Below are 24,427 nucleotides of genomic sequence, written 5' to 3'. Positions count from 1 at the left end.
CTGCTAAGCGACGAGAGAGGAAGTCACGAGGCATCCTCACACTGAGGGACGTTGGTCGATTGTATCTCTGCAGTGATCCTGTCCAGGGTGTGGAAAAGGAAAGGATGGCCCGTGACAATTCAGAGCATGGCTCCCATGTGTGCAACTAGACCAAAAAAGAAAAGACGTTCACATTTTCTACCATGTTATTTTCTGTGTTTGGACCAGGTGGAGGGTTGGGTGGTCAGAGGATTTGCCCAGGGCAAACCAGGTGGGGTTGGGCTTTGAAACCATTGCCTGTGGACCCCTGAGTCTGTGGCAGAGTGGGCCAGCTGATGGAAATGATGGACTTGGCTAGGGCAGGACCTGGGGTGGTGAGGAGGCTAAGGTCCTGTAGAGAAGGGCAGAGACCCAAAGGATGAGGAGGCACAGAGAGCCTGCTGCCCTGGAGCCTTGTTCCACACACATGACAAGGATACACCGGAGATGTACTGCGTCACTGCTCTCCAGGATTAGAACGTCAGGCAGCATGATCCCTCCCGAAGGAGCATACACTGGCACGATCGAACACTACGTGTCAGCTGTGCTGAGGTAGGCTGTCCGTGCAAAACCCCAGGCATCCTAGCAGGCACAGGGTGTGAGCGTGTCATGCCACCAGGCACTTGGAACCTTCCAGGCAGTGCAGAAAGGCTAGGAGAGCACATGTGTGGGGTGTACATATGTTTCCCTCTGCCGTCGTGTGCCTGTAAGGCTGTGAAGTGTGAGGGCGCAGGGATGGTGGGCTGGCTGCTTGTCCCAAGTGACCTTGGGACAGTGGGAGAAAAGGAGGGTCCTGGGGTCCTCTCAGAGCCTGCTGGTTTTCAGTTATCCTGCCAAAAGATACCTTATGGTTCGTGCTGAAAGCCCTGACTTGAATCCCTTGCCTCCTCTGGGGTCTTGCCCTTGGCTGTAAGGCCATAGTGGCAAAGCTGACAGTCTGATCTTGAGGGTGGATTCTGGCAGTCTCGCTGGAGCAGAATCTCCAATTTGTCTTAGGGAATCTGCACCAGGCGACACTCAGAGGGACCCTACGTTCCAGGTGACTGTTCTCGATGTCACTGGGCCCAACTGGGGACTGCCTTCCTTGGCGAGTGGGCTAGGTAGGCAAGTAGGGATGCCTGTCTTTCCAGAGTCCTACCTGGGCCTAGTGAGAGCAACTGAAATAAATGCTTGGCACTTATCAAATGATTGAGGTCTTGTAGGAGATCTAGCCCTCTGGGTGCACTTGAGGTAGAAATGGTGCTTTCTGCCCAAGAGGGGCATGAGCTGTGGGCCTAAAAGGGCCAGTTTCCCAGGGCATCATCCATTCGGGGACTCCGTGGGTCTAGGGAGTAGTAAACTGAAGGGACATGTTCTAGGGCTGCCACCTTCGCTTTCTGGCCTCAGACCCCGTGTCTTGTACTGGAAGAGACCCTGTAGATGCATGTGCACCTTCTTCACGACATTGTATGAGTCCCAGGTCTGCCACGGTCTCCTGGGGCTGTTGGAGCCTTGGACATCTCATTGGCCTTTCCAGCTCCAGGGAGGGAGCGCTGGGGACACAGTTAAACAGGTGCATATAGAAAGCTCAGGAGATAGGGAGGACAGGGACCCTCAGCCGGAATGCTCTGTGCCCTAAGGGCCCAGACTTGACAATGTATGTTGTAGAGACATGCACACCGAGAAAGCAGTTCTCCAAGTCAAAAGGCCCAAAGGCCCTTGTTTTCTGGTTCCCTGAAGGAAAGCACAGGTAATGGAATCATGCCAACATGATTGGTACTGTGAACCTGCCCAAGGTTATGGGAGAATGTGGAACACAGGCGCAAGTCACTCAGCTGTCCACACCAAGCACTTCCAGGCCTGCCAGACTCTCTGCAGGTCCGCTCCTGTCATGAACAATGCCGAGATTTTGTTAACCTTGAGCATACGTCACATAGATAGAAGTGCAAGCTGACAAGATCAGCGAGCAAGTGAAGGAAAATAATATGGACAAACAATGTCGGGTGCTTACCAAAATCCATGTTCCTCGACAAGAAAGCCTGTACGTCCACACATGTGTAAGTCTCCTCTCAGGGATGTGAGTGTGGACATGTGGACATGTGTGTATATTCGTGCACAGAAATGCCTACCAGTACACTTGTGAGGGAGAGTAGTTGGAAGACACATAGCTAGCTGATGCAAGAAAGGACAGCGGAAACATGAAGGGAACATAGACTCTGGCCAGCAGAAGCAGTGAAGTTAGGGAATCATGCCCTATGATCTCACTGAGTTAGCAAGTTCTACATCGAAGTATGCGCCTGCAGCCCGGAACTCTGGCAGAAAGGAGAGGCAGGAGGAAATCACCTGGACGTGATCGGTGAGTGCAGAGGAGCCTAGACACAGATTGGGCTGCAGTTCCAGGCACAGAAGCTGTGGTGGGTGAGCCAACAGCCCTTTGGACAAACAGTGACAGGGACCATGGCATCCTTCTTAAGTGCTGAGCATTCTTTCCATGTCCTGGCCAGGAGCATGAGCACCCCTTGCCTTCTGTGTACGGTTTCAGAGATACAGCAGCACTGACGCATAAGTACCTGCTACCTGCAGAATCATCGAGTGTGAGACATCTCTCTCGGCAGAACACAGATACCGCCTATGAGGACTATAGGAAGGACGGCTTAGGTTCATCATCTTGCTGGTACCAGTCCCAAAGTTTTGGGCCACCGTGTAGGCTGGGATGTGTTCTCACCAGGAGAACAGAACCTCTTTGAAAGTGCCTGCATAGGGTAAATGGGCCATCATGCAGGCCTCCAGCACTGGTGTGTCGTGGAACTCAGCGAGGTGATGTCCTTCGCCTCTCACTGGTAGGCATTCCAGGAAGCTTCAAGGAGTTCCGTCATGCCATAAGACCGTGACCCGTTTCTGCCTCTGCTCAAGGTGTGGCCGTACTGCCAGAATCCTGTGCAGCGTTCATGTCTGCCCAGCGAGGAAGGGAGGATCACCTGTCCCCTTCTGCGCTTCAGCAATGACCACCCACCGTGGGCTCTCCAGTTTGAGAGAGCATTCTCCGACCCTGTGGTCCAGAACAGTCTCATCTGCCATGGGTGTGACTCACTGAGGAGGAGATGGGGTTCCCTTCAATCCAAGCTTGAGCGTCTCTTCTGAGCACTGATGTCCAAAGAATGGCAGAAGACCACAGCACCACTTAGAGAGTCAGACACACACAGACAACATTCCCTGGTGTACACAGAGGAAGATTGCCAGAAAGAGTGATAAGCGAGAAGCAGAGACAAAGAGACAAAGAGAGATATATCTGCCCTATGGCTCTGGTGCCCCTGAAGAGTGGAGGTCAAGTGTTGCAAACGTTGGCATTTGTACACACTCCCCTACCATCCAGACAGCAGCAGGCTCCTGTCCCAGGGAGGAAAGTATCCAGCCACTTTGCACCCCTGCCTAACATTTAGATACTCAGGGAGAGCTCCCAGGGATGGGCGGTCCCATGGGACACAGCAGTGTTCTCCTTGGATTGCAGAGTGAGAACACATGGCTTGAAATTCCAGAGGCCAATTCAATGCCAGCGCCTGCAGGAACGCCAGAGGCAATAGCCCTGCCCTCCCTGATGCCGAGTGTGACTACGTGGGGTCGCTGGAGCCCAGGAAGTGGGGAAAACGCCCTATGGTCTAGGGGCGTTTCCCTCAGGGTGCTGCCCAGTACCCTCTCTGCCATTCGTCTCGATTTGACCCAGCAGCCTCAGCCTGTCTCAAAGCCTAGGGGTCCCGCGTGTTGCGCTCATTTCTGTGCACCCTCTCGTGGCATCTCCGGAACCCCTTTCTTCTGCCTCAGGGCAGCCACCACACACCAGGCCCCACTTCCTGACCATTCGGCTCTCACCCCGCCCCTAAGTGCTAGCGAGCCACACCAGGTTACCTCAGTCGGGGCGCCATTGTGCTCCAGTTGCTGTTTTATTATGTCCGTTCCCTTTGCATCTGCCCCAGCTGGGGGTCACAGCCATGTCCCAGAGGAGCGTGAGAGGTGGCCACTGGAAAGCGGGAGCATCCGGGGACTGCAGACATTCTTAGCTGGGAGCCCGGGTTCTCATGGGGCAATGGCCAGGGGGCCTGCCGTCACGATGCCGTCCACGGCTGGGACTTTGCAGCCATCAGGTGGCACAGCAGGCGAAGAGGTCACCCTCTACATGTTGGAGGTAGTGGAGGACAGCGGGGGGGGGGGGGGGGGGGGGAGGGGCACTGGTGGATGGAGACGAGCCGGGGATCCAGCAGGTGTGCCAGCTGCTGGTGGAAGATGTCATGGAGGATGTGGAGGTGGTGGCAGATGAGGAGTGGGATCAGGGGTCCTCCCAGGAGCTGGAGGAGAAGACGTTGGAGCAGGGCATGGAAAGACCTGGAGGCCCGAGTGAGCAGCCGGCGCCAAATGCGCTACACGCACTGACCGCCCTGCAGTTGGAAGTGAGATCCCTGCATGAGGAAAACCGCCGGGCCTCCGTTCGCTTCATGCACATGAAACATCTGAGGAGGAAGCGTCACTTGGCTCGGAGAAGCGCCATCCTCCAGGGCATCCCTGGCTTCTGGACCAAAGCTGTATCCTTCCTGCTGCTCCTAGGTGTTTGCCTATCAGGAGGAGGAGGAGCAAGTGGAGCAGAAGCAGGAGCATGTGCAGGAGTGGGGGGTGCGGTTGTGTGGTGAAGGCACAAGAAGGGTGCTGCAGGCCGCTGACGGAAGTGTCGTCCTTGGCATTGGCAGGTTCCAACGGCACAGCTGTGTTGTATCTGGACAGAGCCACACCTGTAAGAGTCACAGCCATTACTCGGGGTTTCCCCTTCAGGCCTGTATCTGAGGAGGATCAGTACCCAGGGCCTCTAGATCAGGATGACCAGTGACAGTACGCTAGAGCCGCAACTGCAGACATTTATTGTTGTAAATGTGGATGATCCCCGGAAATACCTGAGACATGGGAGTCTCACACACACACACACACACACACACACACACACACAGAAATACACGCATATTCAGACACACATAGAAATGCACACAAACTTCAGTTTCTTTCAGATTCGGTAGTCACAAGGACTGCAAGTCCTAACCATGTTACCAGTGACATGCCACTACCCAGAAAACACGGGCCAGGAGGCGGGCAGCAGAGGTGAGAAATAGCCCCTGCTTTTGGGTTGCAGACCACCTGAGCTGCAAAACAGCAGAGGGAACGCAGAGCCACGAGCAGGTCTGATGGTATGGCAGGGCCTGAAATTGTGAGTCATGGCCAGGCAAGCACGAGAGCCCAGCATCCTGCAGATGCCTGTTCCAGTGTCTTTCTCCAGGCCATACTAGGGCTATTGCCTCAGACTCTTCTTGGCCAGGCATGTGGCCTGAATGTCTCCTTGACCCAAAGCAAATTATAAACCACCCTCAAGTGTCAATCATAATCAGCACCCAGGATGAAGACTTTCTTAGGTACATGATCGACTTCAAGGTCAGTAAGGGAGGCTGAGGATGGTTGGGTATGGCGCTTGACAGGGAGGTGGGGGATGCTATCATCCATGGGCCTGTACTGTGAGACTTTGCAGAGCCTTCATGGAGGCTGTTAAGTCCTGCCTGGGAGGCAAGCAGAGGCCCCTCGATGCTTGCACCTTTTCCATCCTCCCTATGCTGGCAGGTGCAGGTGTGGAGCCATCCACGGTCCCGCTGCAAGCTGATCTTCTCCTTTCGACAAAACCCGTACTTCTGGAACACGGTGATTGTTAAGGAATATTACCTTGACATCACTGGTAAACGTGGCTCCTAGGGTGGTGAGTGTTCTTCCCGTAGTTCGAGTCCCTGGTCGGGAAAGAAGACTGCTCAAAACAATGCAACTCGCAATAGGGGAATTTATTACTGACTCGAGCCAGGGCCTCCTGCCCTCACCAGGTGTGTGAGGAAGAAAGGTCCCGAGCCCCAGTTTTCTTGGGTATTTATTAGGTCAAAATAAGCAGCAGGTAGTTGGCACAATCGGATTGGTTACACAGTGGGTAGTTGGCGTAAGCAAATTGGTTACACAGTTGCAAGGTAATTTTTGTTGGCCCAACGTGGGGCTTTCAGCTTTCCCCTTATTGGTTCCCTTTTCTCTGGCTAGGCATATGTTGATTGGTTGGCTCCAGGAGGCCTTATAATTATGTTACCCCGGGAAACCAGGCCTACTCCTAATCTAGGCTGCCTGCCATGGCGTTAGCCGTGACAGCCTCACATTCCCCCCCTGTCTGTTGTTAAAGTAGATGAATCTTCCTCTTCACCCTGTGAAATTGACTGATATTGTTGTAACAATATTAATATTATGAGTGGACCCAGGAGGGTGGAAATCAAAGTGGTCAACCAGGGGGAGCGCTGAAACCAAGATTCAAACCAGCCTTGTTGGGCTTTTCATTTTCTCTTCCTTTGGGCTAATCCCTCTCTTACTTTCTGGAGAGATTTTTGTACCACCCCTGAATGGACAATATAGAAACAGCATTTTTTTCCCAGTGCTGCACATTATCCTCCTTATTGCAGAAACAACAAATCTAAACCTCTCCTATTCTTTAACATTACTTCAGCCAAGGAGCTCAAGGATTCTTGGAGGTGTGAAATGGACTGTTCTCATGCTTTTGCAACCCCAAGCGGTGCAATAAAAAGAGTCAACTCACCCACATTTTTAAATTTGGTTCCAATCCCTTCTTCCCCCTGGGCAGACATAGACAGGCACCTGTTCGTAGTACTGTGGGCCGTTTTGCTCACAGTTACGGATGAACAGACCGAAAGAACCTTGGGCAAAGAACTTGGTCAGTTGGTGGGGACCAAACCCATTACCGTCAATTGCCAGCCCGCACAAATCAAAGGACAGTACTGGCCACCATGTCTCTTTGGGGGCCATGTTGGAGCTCGAATTAAGCACTTTTCCAGTCTCAGGATTGTAGATCACCCGTCAGGATAGCTGGCTATGGGTGTTGTGGCTGGTTGCTCCTGGGCTGATGAAAACTGTTATCAGCAGGAGAGTTAAGAGGGCTCCTGTCGTACGAGTTTTAGTTTCAAAGGATTTGATGGGTGAGGTCTTGCCTCCCATTCTGCTTGTGCCTTTTTCTGTTCTTCCAGGGTGGCTTGCCACACGTGATTGCAGTGAACCTAGGGCCTGATCCCGTCGACCTGAACAGCAGCAAGAGTTGTAAGGAGAACAACATAAGGGCCTTTTCATCTAGGTTCTAATGCTTTAGATTGGTGTCGTTTTACCCAAACCCAATCACCCCGGCCAGTATTATGTGAGGGGATGGTCCCCTTGCTTGGACCCTTGTGTATCTCTTGAATTAATTTTCAAATATGGCTATGCATCTTACTTAATGCCATCAGTGATTGCTAGAATTGTCCTAAGGTAGGGGGTGGTAGGCATTTTCTCTCGAATATAGGACACACAGGAAGGGGTCTTCTATACAGAATCTCAAAAGGGGTAAGATTCAGCTTATAAGGGGTGTTACATGCTCGAAAGAGCACAAAGGGAAGGAAGGCCACCCAGTCCCCGCCAGTCTCTTTTGCCAACTTTGTCAAAGTTTCTTTTAGGGTCCGATTCATTAGTTCAACCTGTCCTGAGCTCTGGGGATTATATTTACAATGTAACTTCCATTTTGTCCCCAGAGCTTGGGCCAGCTCTTGTACAATCTGGCTCACAAAGGCAGGTCCGTTATCTGAGCTCATAGTCACTGGCAGCCGGTACCTAGGCACTATCTACTCTAAGATCTTCTTAGCAACCACTGATGCTGTCTCTCCCTTAGTGGGGAAAGCTTCTACCTACCCCGAGAAGGTATCTACCAGAACCAACAGATAGTGATACCTGTACTTGCCTGGCCTTATCTCAGTGAAATCTAACTCCCAGTGTTCCCCTGGCTCTTCCCCTCGGTACCTCATTCCAGTGTGTTGCCTTTTGCCTGTCTTCATCAGCTGGCATGCTTTCCAAGCCTAGATTATCTCTCATAGAGTTGCATTTTGTCGAGGGAACCTCAGGCAGGCCGTCTGGAGAAGAATCAAGGTCTTTTTCTCTCCCAAGTGTGTAGTTGTGTGCAGGTGTTCACATAGGTGACAACCCAGGATGGCAGGCAATATCAGGTTGTTGTTTTGATCTCAGTACCATCCATCTTTGTCATCCTTTCTGGAGGGTGGTATCCTCGTTGATCCAAACGAGGTCAGGTAGAGAATAGTCGGGGACTGGCGGCAGAGTCCCCATACCAGGAGGTGGAAGTCCCATGGCTAATATGGGGGTGGTGTAGTCCCGGCTGGCAGCTTTTGGGAGGGCCCATCTGACAGTCTGGAAAGCCTGTTTCACTGGCTCAGCCCAAGTCCAGTTTGGGGTCTCTTTACTTTTCTCATATAAGGGCTGGGCCTTTTCAGCAAACCCCATGATCTACAGTCTACAATATCCAACAGTCCCCAAAAGCTCTCTCACCTGGCGGGGGGTCTTGGGCTCTGGTATCTGCAGTTTTGTTTCCTTCATGGCCTGAGTTAGCCACTTTTGCCCCTGCCTGATCTTATACCCCAAATAAGTGACCTCTTGCCGGGATATTTGTGCCTTCTTTGCGCTAGCACGATATCCCAAGGTACCTAGAGTCTGTAAAAGTTCAACTGTGGCATGGCTGCATGCCTCCTCTGTGGTTCCAGCTAACATAAAGTCATCCACATAGTGAAGCAGGATGACCTCTGAGTGGCGCGTCCGATATTCATAGAGGTCCTCACTCAAAGCCTCATTAAACAAGTTAGAGGAGTTTTTGAACCCTTGTGGGAGGCGGGTCCAAGTTAGTTGTACTGCCAGTTGGCCTTCCCCCTCAGTCCACTCAAAGGCAAATATCTCCTGGCTCTGGGCCGCCAGGGGTAGGCTCAAAAACGTATCCTGTAAGTCCAACACATTGTACCAAGTGTACTCAGGCAGCAGACTGCTTATGAGGGTGTATGGGTTGGGGACAGTAGGGTGTATGTCACTCACCCGCTTGTTGACTTCTCGTAGGTCCTGTACAGGTCTGTAATCCGTACTCCCTGGCTTCTTCACCGGTAGTAAGGGGTTGTTCCAAGGGGATTGGCACCGCTTGAGAATTCCAGCATCCATGAGCCATCGAATGTGGGGAGTGATCCCCCGCCGAGCCTCCTGGCTCATAGGATATTGCTTCATCCTCACAGGAGTTGCCTCGGCTTTTAGTTTGATGATGACCAGATGTCTCTGTTTAGCCTGTCCCATTTCTGTTGTTTCTGTCCATGCCAATGGGTATTTGTGGACCCATGGTTGTATATCTGGTGTTATAACCTCTGAGGGCTTAGGCACAAAAAGTCTGTATTCATCTCTTAAAGCTAGAGACAAGACATGTATTGGCTGTCCAAGTCCATCCGTGACTGACATTCTCCCAGGGTCAAAATGGATCTGAGCACTAACTTTAGTCACCAAGTCTCGTCCAAGTTGAGGGGCTGGGCATTCTGGTATCACCAAAAACGAATGGGACACCTGATGGGTCCTCAGATTTAATTTCCGTTCTGTGGTCTAACAATATTTTTGTCCCCATGGCTCCCTGCACCAAGCTGGTTTTCTTAGACATTGGTCCCAGTTTTTTATTTAAAACAGAGTGTTGGGCGCCAGTGTCCACCATGAAGCCAATGGGTTTCTCCTCTACATGTATGGTTACCCAGGACTCGGGGAGGGGTGCCGAGTCTTGACTCCCCTAGTCACTGCCTCCCCCCGCATATAGAACTCGAGTTTCAGGGGAAATTTTCTCTCTCTGGGTTGTTCTTCTCTTCGGGTCCCCCTTAGGGCACTCATTTTTCTAGTGCCCCCGTTCTTTGCAGTACGTGCACTGATCTTTCTTTAGGGCCTGCCTTTTTGGTCTCTCTGTTTCTCCCGTTTGGGGGACTTGAGGCTCCCTCAATTCTGTTCCAGTCTTCATCTCCACAAAAAGAATCTTGGCTAGCTCTCTCTGGTTCTTCCGGTTTCTTTTGCCCTATGTTCCCTACCTTCTTTCCTGATCTTCTCAGCTAGTTCCATTTCCTCCCGACGAAGTCGTTCCTCCCTTTCTTCTGGGGTCTCCCTATTACTAAATACCTTTTCAGCTGCTTTAAGGCAGTCTTGTATTTTCTGTTCTCCTAACCCCTCTATCTTTTGTAATTTCTACTTAATATCAGGGGCTGCCTAATTCACAAACTCTAGTAGAACTGCAGCGCTTGATTCCTCAGCCTGGGGTCCATAGGTGTATATTTCCTAAACGCTTCTATTAGCCTCTCTAGGAAGGCTGACGGACTCTCAGTGGGCTCTTGTCTTACTAAATTTACCTTCACCAAATTTGTCGGCTTCCTAGCTGCGGCCTGCAGGCCAGCCATTAGAGTCTGGCGGTACACTCGGAGACGCTCCCTGCCTTCCACTCGCTCAAAATCCCAGTTAGGCCGCAACAGAGGAAACCCCTCGTCCACGAGATGAGGCTGGGTGGTTGGTCTCCCGTCGACCCCCGGGACCCGTTTCCGCGCCTCTGCCAGGATTCGGTCCCGTTCCTCCGTGGTGAAGACCACCTGCAACAGCTGCTGGCAATTATCCCAGGTGGGGTTATGAGTGAACAAAATGGAATCTAAAAGGTTAATGAGGCCTTGGGGTTTCTCCAAAAAAGGAGGATTTTGGGTTTTCCAATTGTATAGATCACTCGTGGGAAAGGGCCAGTACTGATAGGTTTGCTCTCCGTCCAGGTTAGCTGGTCCCACTCAGACGGGGAGTGCCTGTACAGTAGATGAAGGTAACTCTGGGTCCCCCTGATCCTGCTTACCCGTATTTCCTCTATTTTTTCTCCGGGGTCGGGGTTCCCTTGTCCCTTGTGATTTATCGGTGGGGGGCGGGGGGAGGCTCTTTCCCCTGGGGGCACCTGCAATGGAGGAGGGGCATATGGCAGGGGCCTAATTTCCGTCTCCAAGTCAATCAGGTTCCGGTCTGAGGATTCCTACAAGGCCGGTTTTGGGCCCTTATTCTTCTTGGCTTCCTCTGGGGGAGTGGGAGTTTCCATAACCAGGGCCTGTACATTAGGAGAATCAAGGAGTTTGTCAACAAAAGGTTTTAACCATTCAGGCGGATCTTTCACTAGATCTTGCCAGACCATAACATATGGGACTTGGCTCGGGTGGCCCCAGGGATCAGGAGCCATAACTTTTTCTTTCACCGCCTGAATAATAGAAGGTTGAAAAGTTCCCTCTGGAGGCCATCGAACTTGGAAGGTGGGCCACTCTGCAGAGCAAAAGGTTATTAATTTACTCTTTGTAACCAGTAGCGACATATCATATGCTCTAGCCCTGACATCCGAGAAATGATCAGTCATGAGAGAGAGTGGGGTGGATTTTCTTTGTCCCATAGTGAGAGACAGAAGAAAGTCACCGAGAATTACCACCAATAAATCCTATCAGGAGCGGTGGCGGCCAGGAGATTGGGCTTGTGGTATGCTTCGTGGAACTATTTGAGTGCATTAGACGTTGCACGGAAGTTTTCTTGCTGGGGGCGGGCACCCTAAGGGTTTCTAGCCCTTTCCGTGACCTCCTTATCCTTTCACGGGAGTCTTCCAGTGGCAGGCACCCTGTCGGCTCTTAAGTGCCTGCCCACACAGACGGGTTTTTATTTGGCCAGATTCTTGGTTTAGAATACGAGAAAAAAGAAGGGAGTTTCACCCCCTCGGGCTCCCGTTACTGGGGCTGACTTCTTGGGAGGTCTTTAGAATCTGCCAGTGAGTAGCCCTGGCTGGGACTCGTCAGTTGCCCTGACAACTGTCTGCCCGTTCACTGAAACTCCCAGAAACAGGAATGAGGCTCCAAGGCCTTATAGGAAGAAGTAGACAATGACACACCAGAGAACAACAAGACAGGAGACAATGCCGGCAGTTACACAGAAAAACACACAGACATACATCTGCTGACGACATAGATCCTCTGGAACAAGGGTCACCTTACCGTATGGCGTCCACTGTTCCCCAGATTCGGGATTAGGAGAGGAGGTCTCCTTCCTGCAGAGCTGGCTGCCTCCCAGCACGCTTGCTGGCCTCGGCCTCACGCCAGCCAGAACGGCCAGTCTGTTCCCACATGGAAAGCTTTCCCTAACGCCAGACACCTTCCCGCTTCACAGCAGGGCCTCGGCTTTACTCTGGTCTTTTTCTTCACCAGACACCTTCCCGCTTCACAGCAGGGCTTCGGCTTTACTCTGGTCTTTTCTAACCCACCTGAGCACAGGTGCTATTACCTGTCTTTTTCCCCCTTTGTTCCAAAGAGCATTCTTCCCCAGTCAAGTCATTCGGGATGAGTCCGCAAATGTTCTGCCCATAGTCCGAGTCCCCGGTCGGGAAAGAAGACTGCTCAAAACAATGCAACTCACAATAGGGGAATTTATTACTGACTCGAGCCAGGGCCTCCCGCCCTCACCAGGTGTGTGAGGACAAAAGGCCTTGAGCCCCAGTCTCTTGGGTATTTACTAGGTCAAAATAAGCAGCAGGTAGTTGGCACAATCAGATTGGTTACACATTGGGTAGTTGGCATAAGCAGATTGGTTGCAAAGCTGCAAGGTAATTTTTGTTGGCCCAACGTGGGGCTTTCAGCTTTCCCCTGACAGGTTCCCTTTTCTCTGGCTAGGCATATGTTGATTGGTTGGCTCCAGGAGGCCTGATAATTATGTTACCCTGGAAAACCAGGCCTACTCCTAATCTAGGCTGCCTGCCAAGGCATTAGCCGTGACAGCCTCACAGTGAGTGTGGGTACAAAAGGGGGCCGGGGTTGGGGATGTGGGTGGATGTGTCACCTGCTGCATCCGCCTATGTCCCCCTGTCTTTCTACAGGGTATAGGGCACGTCATTCCACACCAGTCCACTGGTTCTGGAACTTTGAATGGGGAGCACACAGCCGCAGGCTGGACACCAGGAGCCTGAACTTTCTCAATTGGCTGTCAGGCCACAACTGCCCAGAATGGAACAGGATTCCTGAGGTGCGTTTGGTTTGGGCCTGCCCACAGTTGGCGATTGACGTTGGAGCTCTTGGCTTCTCACGGGAGGCTTAGGGGCCTGGTCATCCCCACGCTGACCTTGCTCTTATTGCCATCAGATCATTGGCCAGGACGTGTGGGATGATCCCCTGAAGTACTACCACAGGGAGGAAATTTGTGCCATGAGAGGTAGCTGACAGAAACGCAGGTGGTGAGGGGGTCTGCAGGGGGGCCCTGAGGGGACAACTGTGTTGAGGCTGGGGTACTGTCCTTTCCCAGATGGGGATTCTCAGGCTCGTGCGAACTGGCTATGGAGACTGGGTTTGGGTCATGCATGCAGCAGGTGACGTGCTGAGACTGGAGGCTTGGGGACTCAGTGTGGCCGTGAGAAAAGGAAGTCTCCCTCCAAGCAGCTGTGGTTGCAATGCCAGAATCCTCGGTGATTCTGCTCGAGGCAGGGTGAATGACATCTGTTTTTCAGAATCATCCTTCGGTCAATCGTGCTTTCCCCGGCCTTCTGCTCAGAAAGTTTGAGAATTTCTGGGTCCTTGCTTCCCGCCATTTCTCCTGGGATAGCCTATGACTGGAAGGGCGTCCTCTCTGGGATCCCAGTGCACTTAGGTGCTGACTTTGTGGTCGTCTCTAAATTTCCACATTCGCCACTCCCCATTCACCGCACCACGCAGGCCGTCCTGGGACCGGCTTCAGGCCGGCTTGGGAAAATACGGAAGAGCTGCGGGACAAGGTGGACAGGGGGCCCCAAGGCGAGGGCATGGTGTCTTCTGAAACATTTCCCACATTGTTGGCACGGGCGTCTTCAGCTACTGAGAGACCTGTGTTCCCTGTTTGTGCTTGTGTCCCCATGCCAAGCATGGGTGTGTATATACACACGTGGTCTTCTGTCACCTGTGTTAATGTGGTTCTATGTGTGTGTGTGTTTATGGCTCAGGGCAGACGCACAGATGAAGGTTTCAGGAGAGGAACTGCCAAGCGACGAGAAGAAGAGGCACGAGGTGTCCTCAGACTGAGGGTCGTTGGTCGACCTATCTCAGCAGTGATCCTGTCCAGGGTTGGAAAGAGGAAAGGAGGGCCAGTGATAATTCAGAGCATAGCTCCCAGGTGTGCAACTAGACCAAAAAGGAAAACACGTTCACATTTTCTACTGTGTTATTATTTGTCTTTGGATCCGGTGGAGGGTTGGGTTCTCAGAGGATTCACCCAGGGCAAATCAGGTGGGGTGGGACTTTGAAACCACTACCTGTGCACCCCTGAGTCTGTGGCAGAGTGGGCCAAAAGATGGAAACGTTGGAACTGGCTATGGCAGGCCCCGGGGTTGTGAGGAAGCTAAGGTCCTGTAGAGAAGGGCAGAGACGCGAAGGAGGAGGAAGCACAGAGAGACTGTTGCCCTGGAGGCTTGTTCCACACACGTGAGAAGGATACACGGCAGAAGTCCTGGGCCCGCGCTGCCCAGGATCAGCCCATCAGGCAGCACGCTCCCTCCCGATGGAGCACACACTGTCACGATCGAACAGTAAATGTCAGCTGTGCTCAGGTAGGCTGTCCGTGTGAAACCCCAGGCATCCTAGCAGGCAGAGGGTGTGAGCTTGGCATGCCACCAGGCACTTGCAACCTCCCTGGCAGGGCAGAAAGATGAGAAGGGAACATGTGTGGGGTGTACGTGTGTGTCCCTCTGCCGGTGTGTGACTGTGAGGCAGGGAAGTGGGAGCACGCAAGGATGGTGGGCTGGCTGCTTGTCCCAAGGGACCCTGGGAGAGTGGGAGACAAGGAGGGTCCTGGGGTCCTCTCAGAGCATGCTGGTTTTCAGTGGTCCTGCCAAGAGATACCTCATGGTTCGTGCTGACCCCCTGACATGAATCCCTTCCCTCCTCTGGGGTCTTGGCCCTGGCTGTAAGGCCAGAGTGGCAAATGTGACAGTCTGATCTTGAGGGTGGATTCTGACAGTCTCGCTGGAGCAGAATCTCCGATTTGGTCTTAGGGGATCTGTACCAGGCGACACTCAGAGTGACCCTACTTTCCAGGTGACCGTTTTCAATGTCCCTGGGCACAGCTGGGGACTGCCTTCCTTGGCACGTGGGCTAGGTAGGCAAGCAGGAATGCCTGTCTTTCCAGAGTCCTACCTGGGCCTAGTGAGAGCAACTGAAATAAAAGCTTGGCATTTATCAAATGATTGAGGCCTTGGGTGGGATCAAGCCCTCTGAGTGCACTTGAGATAGAATTGTTGCTTTCTGCCCAAATGGGGCATGAGCTGTGGGCCTCAAACGGTCAGTTTCCCAGGGCATCATCTGTTCACGTACGCTGTGTGTCTGGGTAGTAATAAATGGAAGGGACTACTTCTAGGGATGTCACCTTCACTCTCTGGCCTCAGTTCCCATGCCTTGCACTGGAGGAGACCCTGTAGATGCATGTGCAACTTCTTCATGATATTGTATCAGTCCCAGGCCTTCCACGGTCTCTTGGGTCTTTTGGAGCCTTGGGCATCTCATTGAACTTTTCCAGGTACCGGGAGGGAGCGCTGGGGGCACAGGTAGGCAGGTGCACACAGAAAGCTCCAAGATAGGGAGGACAGTGGACCTGAGCCAGAATGCTGTTGGCCCTAAGGGGTATAGGCATTCAATGGGGCACAGACTTGACAAGGCATGATGTAGAGAGGTGCACGCCGAGAAAGCAGTTCTCCAAGTCAGCTGAGCCCAACTGCCCTTGTTTTCCTGTTCCCTGAAGGAAAGCACAGGTAATGGAATCATGCCAACATGACTGGTACTGTGAACCTGCCCGAGGATATAGGAGAATGTGGGGCACAGGCACAGCTGACTCAGCTGTCCATACCGAGCACTTCCAGGCCTGCCAGACTCTCTGCAGGTCCGCCCCTGTCATGAACAATGCCAAGATTTTGTCAACCTTGAGCACACGTCACAGAGATAGAAGTGCAAGCTGACAGAATCAACGAGCAAGTGAAAGAAATAACATGGACAAAGAATGTCGGGTGCTTACAAAAATCCATGTTCCTGGACATGAAAGCCTGTACGTCCGCACATGTATAAGTCTCCTCTCAGGAATGTGAGTGTGGACATGTGGACATTTGTGCATATTCGTTCGCAGAAGCGCCTAACAGTACACATGTGAGGGTGAGCATTCGGAAGACACCAAGCTAGCTGACGCAAGGAAGGACAGCCGAAACATGAAGCGAACACAGACTCTGGCCAGTAGAAGCAGTGAAGCCAGGTAATCATGCCCTATGATCTCACTGAGTTAGCAAGTTCTACATGGATATAGACTCCTGCAGCCCGGACCTCTGGTAGAAAGGAGAGGCAGGAAGAAATCACCTGGGCTTGATCAGTGAGTGCAGAGGAGGCGAGACACAAGTTGGGCTGCAGTCCCAGGCACAGAAGCTGAGGTGGATGAGCCAACAGCCCTTTGGACAAACAACTACGAGGGCCTTGGTATCCTTCTTAAGTGCTGGGCATTCTTTACATGTCCTGGCCAGGAGCATGAGCACCCCTTGCCTTTTGTGTAAGGTTTCAGAGATACAGCAGCACTGGAGCATAAGGACCTGCTACCTGCAGAATCATCGAGTGTGAGACATCGCTCTTTGTACACTTTGCAGAACACAGATACCGCATATGAGGACTATAGGAAGGATGACTTAGGTTGGTCTTCTTGCTGGTACCAGCCACAGAAGTTTGGGCCACTTGGTAGGCTGGGATGTGTTCTCACCTGGAGAACAGAACCTCTTTGAAAGGGCCTGCATAGGGTCAACGGGCCATCGTGCAGGCCTCCGGCACTGGTGTGTCGTGGAACTCAAAGCGCTGGTGTCCTTAGCCTCTCACTGGTACGCATTCCAGCAAGGTTCAGGGGGTTCCATTATGCCAGCATACCGTGACCCATTTCTCCCTCTGTGCAAGGTGTGGCCGTGTCACCAGAATCCTGTGCAGCGTTCATGTCTGCCCAGAGAGGGAAGGAGGGTCGCCTGTCCCCTTCTGTGCTTCAGCAGGGACCACTCACCGTGTGCTTTCCAGTTTCAAAGAGCACTCTCCGACCCTGTGGCCCAGAACAGTCTCATGTGCCATGGGTGTGTCTCATTGAGAGGGAGAAAGGCTTGACTTCAATCCAAGGTTAAGCTTTTTTCCTGAGTGCTGGTGTCCGGAGAATGGCAGAGGACCACAGCACCACTTAGACAGTCGGAGACACACAGGCAGCATTCCCAGGTGCACACACAGCAGGATCACCAGAAACAGTGATAGCCGAGAAGCAGAGGTAAAGAGAGAGATCTCTGCCCTATGGCTCTGGTGACCCTGAAGAGTGGAGGTCAAGTGTTGCAAACGTTGGGGTTTGTACACATTTCCCTACCATCCAGACAGCAGCAGTCTCCCATCCCAGGGAGGAAAGTATCCAGCCACTTTGTGCCCCTGCATAATCTTTAGATACTCCGGAGAGCTCCCAGGGATGGGCGGTCCCATGGGACACAGCAGTGTGCTCTTTGGATTGCCGAGCGAGAACTAATGGCTTGAAATTCCAGAGGCCAATTCAATGCCAGCACCTGCAGAAACGCCAGATGCAGAAGCCCTGCCCTTCCTGAAGCCGAGTGTGGCCACGTGAGGGTTCTGGAGCCCAGGAAGCGATGAAGCTGCCCTCTGGTCTAGGGGCATATCCTTCAGTGTTCCATGCACTACCCTCTCTGTTATTGGTCTCGATTCAACCCAGCAGCCTGAGCCTGTCTCACAGCCTAGGGGTCCCGCTTGTTGGGCTGATCTCCAAGCACCTTCTCCTGGCCTCTCCGGAACCCCTTTCTTCAGCCTCAGGCCACCCGCCACACACCGGGCCCCACCTCCTGATCATTCCGCTCTCACCCCGCCCTAAAGAGCTAGCCAGCCACACCCGGTTACCTCAGCCGGGCCGCCATTGCGCACCACTTGCTGTGCTATTATGTCCGGTCTCTTTGCATCTGCCCCAGCTCGGGGTCACAGCCATGTCCCAGAGGAGCGTGAGAGGCGGCCAGAGGAAGGAGGTAGTGTCCCAGGACTCCTGATCATCTTAGCTGGGAGCCCGGGTGCTCAGGGGTCAGTGGCCAGGGGGCCTGCCCTCGTGATGCCGTGCACGGCTGGGGCTTTGCAGCCACCAGGTGGCACAGCAGGCGAAGAGGTCACCCTCTACATGGTGGAGGCGGTGGGGCACGGGGGGGGGGCCCTGGTGGACGGAGACGAGGCGGGGATCAGGTGAGTGTGCCAGCTGCTGGCGGAAGACGTTATGGAGGAGGTGGGGGTTGTGGAAGATGAGGAGCGGGATCAGGGATCCTCGCAGGAGCTGAAGGAGAAGATGCTTGAGAAGCTGGGCCTAGAAAGACCTGGAGGTCCGAGTGAGCATCCGGTGCCAAATGTGCTACAGGCACTGACCGCCCTGCAGTTGGAAGTGAGCTCCCTGCCTGAGGAAAACCACCGGGCCTTCGTTTGCTTCATTCACATGAACCATCTGAGGAGGTAGCGTCACTTGGCTCGGAGAAGCGCCATACTGCAGGGCATCCCTGACTTCTGGGCCAAAGCTGTATCCTTCCTGCTGCAACTAGCTGTTTGCCTGTAGGAAGAGGAGGAGGAAGTGGAGCCGAAGCAGGAGCATGTGCAGGAGTGGGGGGTGAGGGTGTGTGACGAGGGCACAGGAAGGGTGCTGCAGGCCGCTGACGGAAGTGTGGTTCTGGGAATTGGTAGGTTCCAAAGGCACAGCCGAGTACTATGTGGTCAGAGCCATACATGTAAGTGTCATAGCGATGACTCGTGGGTTCCCCTTCAGACCTCCGTCTGAGGAGGATCAGTATCCAGGGCCTCTATGTCCAGATGACCAGAGACAGTACACTAGAGCAACAACTGCAGACATTTATTGTTGTAAATGTGGATGATCCCTGGAAATAGCTGCGACATGGGAGAGTCACACACACACACACACACACACACACACACACACCCAGAGATACTCATACATTCAGACACACATAGAAAGAAACACACACCCCAATTTCCTTCAGATTCGGTAGTCACAAGGACTGCAAGTCCAAACCATGTTACCAGTGACATGCCACTACCCAGCAAACACGGTCCAGGAGGCGCGCAGGAGAGGTGAGAAATCGCCCCTGCTTTTGGGTTGCAGACCACCTGAGCTGCAAAACTGCACAGGGAACGCAGAGTCACGAGCATGTCTGATGGTATGACAGGGCCTGAAGATGAGAGTCGTGGCCGGGCAAGCGCGAGTTCCCAGCATCCTTGCAGATGCTTGTTCCAGTGTCCTTCTCCAGGCTAAACTAGGGCTGTTTCCTCTGGCTCTTCTTGGCCAGGTATGCGGCCTGAATGTCTCCTTGACCCAAAGCCGATTATGAACCACCCTCAAGTGTCAATCATAATCAGCGATCAGGATGAAGATTTTCTAAGGTACATGATCGACTTCAAGGTCAGTTAGGGAGGCTGAGGATGGGTGGGTATGGCACTTGACAGGGAGGTGGGTGATGGTATTATCCATGGGCCTGTATTTTGAGACTTTGCAGAGGCTTCATGGAGGCTGTTAAGGCCCGCCTGTGAGGCAAGCAGAGGCCCCTCGATGCTTGCACCTTTTCCCTCCTCCCTGTGCTGGCAGGTGCAAGTGAGGAGCCATCCACGGTCCCGCTGCAAGCTGATCTTCTCCTTTCGCGACAACCCGTTCTTCTGGAACACGGTGATTGTTAAGGAATATTACCCTGACATCACTTGTAAACATGGCTCCCAGGGTGGTTTGTGTGGGTATGCAAGGCGGCCGGGGTTGGGGGTCTGGGTGGATGTTTCAGCTGCCACATCCGCCCCTGTCTCCCCTGTTTTTCTACAGGGTATATAGTACGTTGTTCCACAACAGTCCACTGGTTCTGGGACTTTGAACAGGGAGCACCCAGCCGCAGGCTGGACACCAGGTGCCTGAAGTTTCTCAATTGGCTGTCAGGCCGCAACTGCCCAGAATCGAACAGGATTGCTCCGGTGCATTTGGTTTGGGCGTGCCCACAGTTTGCGATTGATGTTGGAGCTGTTGGCTTCTAACAGGAGGCTTAGGGGCCTGGTCAGCCCCGGGCTGACCTTGCTCTTATTGCCATCAGGTCATTGGCCAGGAGGTGTTTGACGATCCCCTGAAGTACTACCCCAGGGAGGAAATTTGTGTCATGACAGGTAGCTGACAAAGACACAGGTGGTGAGGGGGTCTGCAGGGGGACCCTGAGGGGACATCCGTGTAGAGGCTGGGATGCTGTCCTTTCCCAGATGTGGATCCTGAGGCTCATGCGAGCTGCCTGCGGAGTCTGGGTTTGGGTCATGCATGTAGCAGGTGACATGCTTTGACTGGAGGCGTGGGGACTCGGTGTGGCCGTGAGTGAAGGAAGTCTCCCTCCAAGCAGCTGTGGTTGCAATGCCAGAATCCTCGGTGATTCTGCTCGAGGCAGGGTGAATGACGTCTCTTTTTCAGAATCATAATTCAGTCAATCGCGCTATCCCCAGCCTTCTGCTTCTCAGAAAGTTCGAGATTTTCTGGGTCCTTGCCTCCCGCCACAGCTTCTGGGATAGCCTATGACTGGAGGGTGTCCTCTCTCGGATCCCAGTGAACGTAGGTGCTGACTTTGGGGTCGTCTGTGAATTTCCACATCCACCACTCGCTGTCTCACTGCCACCACGCAGGCCGCGCTGGGACCTGTTTCAGGCCGGCTTGGGAAAATACGGAAGAGCTGCGGGACGAGGTGCACAGGGGGCCCCAAGGCAAGGACATGGTGCCTACTGATGCCATTTCCCAGATTGCTGGGCATGGGCGTCTTCAGCTACTGAGAGAGCTGTGTTCCCTCTTTGTGTTTGTGTCCCCAGCCAAACATTTATGTGTATATACACACGTGGTTTTGTGTCACCTGTGTTAATGTGGGTCTGTGTGTGTGTGTGTGTGTGTGTGTTCCTGGCTCAGGGCAGAGGCACAGATGAAGGTGTAAGGAGAGAATCTGCCAAGCGACGAGAAGAGGAGGGACGAGGCGTCACCAGACTAAGGGTTGTTGTTCAAAGTATCTCTGCAGTGATCCCGTCCAGGGTGGGAACGAGGAAAGGAGGGCCAGTGATAATTCAGAGCATGGCCCCCTTTGTGCAACTGGACCAAAAAAGAAAACACGTTCACATTTTCTACCATGTTATTTTGTGTATTTGTTCCAGGTGGAGGATTGGGTGGTCAGAGGATTCGCCCAGGGCAAATCAGGTGGGGTGGGGCTTTGAAACCACTGCGTGTGGACCCCTGAGTTGTAGCAGAGTGGGCCAGATGATGGAAATGTTGGACGTGGCTATGGCAGGACCCGGGGTGGTGAGGAGGCTAAGATCCTGTAGAGAAGGGCAGAGACGTCAAGGAGGAGGAGGCACAGAGAGCCTGCTGCTCTGGAGCCTTGATCCACACTCGTGAGAAGGATACACGGGAGAAGTCCTGGGCCTGTGCTGCCAAGGATCAGCCCGTCAGGCAGCACGCTCCCTCCCAAAGGAACACACACTGGCACAATTGAACAGTAAATGTTAGCTGTGCTGAGGTAGGCTGTCCGTGTGAAACCCCAGCATCCTAGCAGGCACAGGGTGTGAGCGTGGCATGCCACTAGGCACTTGCAACCTTCCTGACAGTGATGAAAGGCGAGGGGGACTCAAGTGTGTGGTGTATGTGTGTGTCCCTCTGCCGGCGTGTGCCTGTGAGGCAGGGAAGTGGGAGCACGCAAGGATGGTGGGCTGGCTGCTTGTCCCAAAGGACCCTGGGACAGTGGGAGACAAGTACGGCCCTAGGTTCCTCTCAGAGCCTGCTGGTTTTCATTGGTCCTGCCAAAAGATACCTCATGGTTCGTGCTGAGCCCCTGACGTGAATCCCTTCCCTCCTCTGGGGTCTTGCCCCTGGCTGAAAGGCCAGAGTTGCAAATCTGACAGTCTGATCTTGAGGGTGGATTCTGACAGTCTCACTGGAGCAGAATCTCCGATTTGGTCTTAGGGGATCTGCACCAAGTGAGACTCACAGGGACTGACTCACAGGTGTCAGTGTTTGATGTCACTGGGCACAACTGGGGACTGCCTTCCTTGGTACATGGGCTAGGTAGGCAAGCTGGGATGCCTGTCTTTCCAGAGTGCTACCAGTGCCTAGTGAGAGCAACTATAATAAAGGCTTGGCATTTATCAAATTATTGAGGCCTTGGGTGGGATCAAGCCCTCTGGGTGCACTTGAGATGGAAATGGTGCTTTCTGCCCAAGAAGGGCATGAGCTGTGGGCCTCAAAGGGCCAGTTTGCCAGGGCATCATCTGTTCAGGGACTCCGTGGGTCTGGGTAATAGTAAACTGAAGGGACTAGTTCTAGGAATGCCACCTACCCTTTCTGGCCTCAAATCCCTTGCCTTGTACTGGAAGAGACCCTGTAGATGCATGTGCACCTTCTTCATGACATTGTATCATTCCCGGCTTGCCACAGTCTCTTGGGGCTGTTGGAGCATTAGGCATCTCATTGGCCTTTTCCAGCTACAGGGAGGAAGCGCTGGGGGTACAGGTAGGCAGGTGCCCACAGAAAGTTCCAAGATAGGGAGGACAGGGGCCCTGAGCCAGAATGCTGTGGGCTCTGAGGGGTATAGCCATGCAGGGGGCACAGACTTGACAAGGCATGATGTAGAGACGCGCACACCAAGAAAGCAGTTCTCCAAGTCAGCTGAGCCCAAAGGCCCTTGTTTTTTGGTTCCCTGAAGCAAAGCACAGGTAATGGAATCATGCCAAGATGATTGGTATAGTGAACCTGCCCGAGGTTATGGGAAAATGTGGAACACAGGCACAACTCACTCAGCTGTCCATACCGAGCTCTTCCAGGCCTGCCAGACTCTCTGCAGGTCCGTCCCTGTCATGAACAATGCCAAGATTTTGTCAACATTGAGCACACGTCACAGAGATAGAAGTGCAAGCTGACAGGATCAACGAGCAAGTGAAGGAAAATAACTAGGACAAAGGATGTCGGGTGCTTACCAAAATCCATGTTCCTGGACAAGAAAGCCTGTACCTCCACACATGTGTAAGTCTCCTCTCAGGGATGTGAGTGTGGACATGTGGACATGTGTGCATATTCGTATGAAGAAGCGCCTACCAGTACACTTGTGAGGGTGAGCAGTCGGAAGACACCTAGCTAGGTGATGCAGGAAAGGACAGTGGAAACATGAAGAAAACATAGACTCTGGCCAGCAGAAGCAGGGAAGCCAGAGAATCATGCCCTATGATCTCATTGAGTTGGCAAGTTCTACATGGAAATAGACGCCTGCAGTCCGGACATCTGGCACAAAGGAGAGGCAGGAAGAAATCACCTGGGCATGATCAGTGAGAGAAGAGGAGCCAAGACACAGATTCGGCTGCAGTCCCAGGCACAGAAGCTGCAGTGGGTGAGCCAACAGCCCTTTGAACAAAGAGCTAAGAGGGCCTTTTCATCCTTCTTAAGTGCTGGGCATTCTTTCCATGTCCTGGCCAGGAGCATGAGCACCCCTTGCCTTTTGTGTAAGGTTTCAGAGATACAGCGGCACTGCAGCATAAGCACCTGCTACCTGCAGAATCATCCAGTGTGAGACATCTCTCTTTGTACACCAGCAGAACACAGATACCACATATGAGGACTATAGGTAAAATAGCTTAGGTTGGTCGTCTTGCTGCTACCAGCCACACAGGTTTGGACCACTTGGTAGGCTGGGATGTGTTCTCACCTGGAGAACAGAACCTCTTTAAAAGTGCCTGCATAGGGTAAACGGGCCATCATGCAGGCTTCCAGCACTGGTGTGTCATGGAACTCAGCGTGGTGGTGTCCTTCGCCTCTCACTGGTAGGCATTCCAGCAAGCTTCAGGGAGGTCCATCATGCCAGCACACCATGACCTGTTTCTCCCTCTGCAGAACGTGTGGCCGTGCTACCAGAGACCTGTGCAGCGTTCATGTCTGCCCAGAGTAGGAAGAAGGGTCGCCTGTCCCCTTCTGTGCTTCAGCAGTGACCACCCACCGTGTGCTTTCCAGTTTGAGAGAGCACTTTCCCACCCTTTGGCCCAGAACAGTCTCATGTGCCGTGGCTGTGTCTCACTGAGGAGGAGAAGGGCTTGACTTCACTCCAAGGTTAAGCGTCTCTTCTGAGCGCTGGTGTCCGGAGAATGGCAGAGGAACACAGCACCACTTAGAGGGTCGGAAACACACAGTCAGCATTCCCTGGTGCACACACAGCAAGATAACCAGAAACAGTGATCGGCGAGAAGCAGAGACAAAAAGAGAGATCTTTGCCCTATGGCTCTGGTGCCGCTGAAGTGGGGAGGTCAAGTGTTGCAAACATTGGGGTTTGTACACACTCCCCTACCATCCAGACAGCAGCCGGCTCCTATCCCAGGGAGGAAAGTATCCAGCCACTTTGTGCCCCTGCCTAACCTTTAGATATTCATGGAGAGCTCCCAGG

At 53.1% G+C, this 24,427-nt stretch overlaps 2 pseudogenes; both read left to right on the top strand.

Annotated features, from left to right (window-relative positions):
* The first annotated feature begins 3,940 nt into the window (after positions 1 to 3,940).
* Positions 3,941 to 13,154, top strand: LOC133053653 (testis-specific Y-encoded protein 1-like; annotated as a pseudogene).
* A 4,744-nt stretch (positions 13,155 to 17,898) lies between these two features.
* On the top strand, positions 17,899 to 23,978 carry LOC133053642 (testis-specific Y-encoded protein 1-like; annotated as a pseudogene).
* The last annotated feature ends 449 nt before the right edge of the window (positions 23,979 to 24,427 follow it).

Source organism: Dama dama, chromosome Y (genome assembly GCF_033118175.1).
Source record: "Dama dama isolate Ldn47 chromosome Y, ASM3311817v1, whole genome shotgun sequence".
NCBI classification, from domain to species: Eukaryota; Metazoa; Chordata; class Mammalia; order Artiodactyla; family Cervidae; genus Dama; species Dama dama.
The sequence above is the reverse complement of the archived record's forward strand: the minus strand, read 5'-3'. Positions and strand labels throughout refer to the sequence as shown.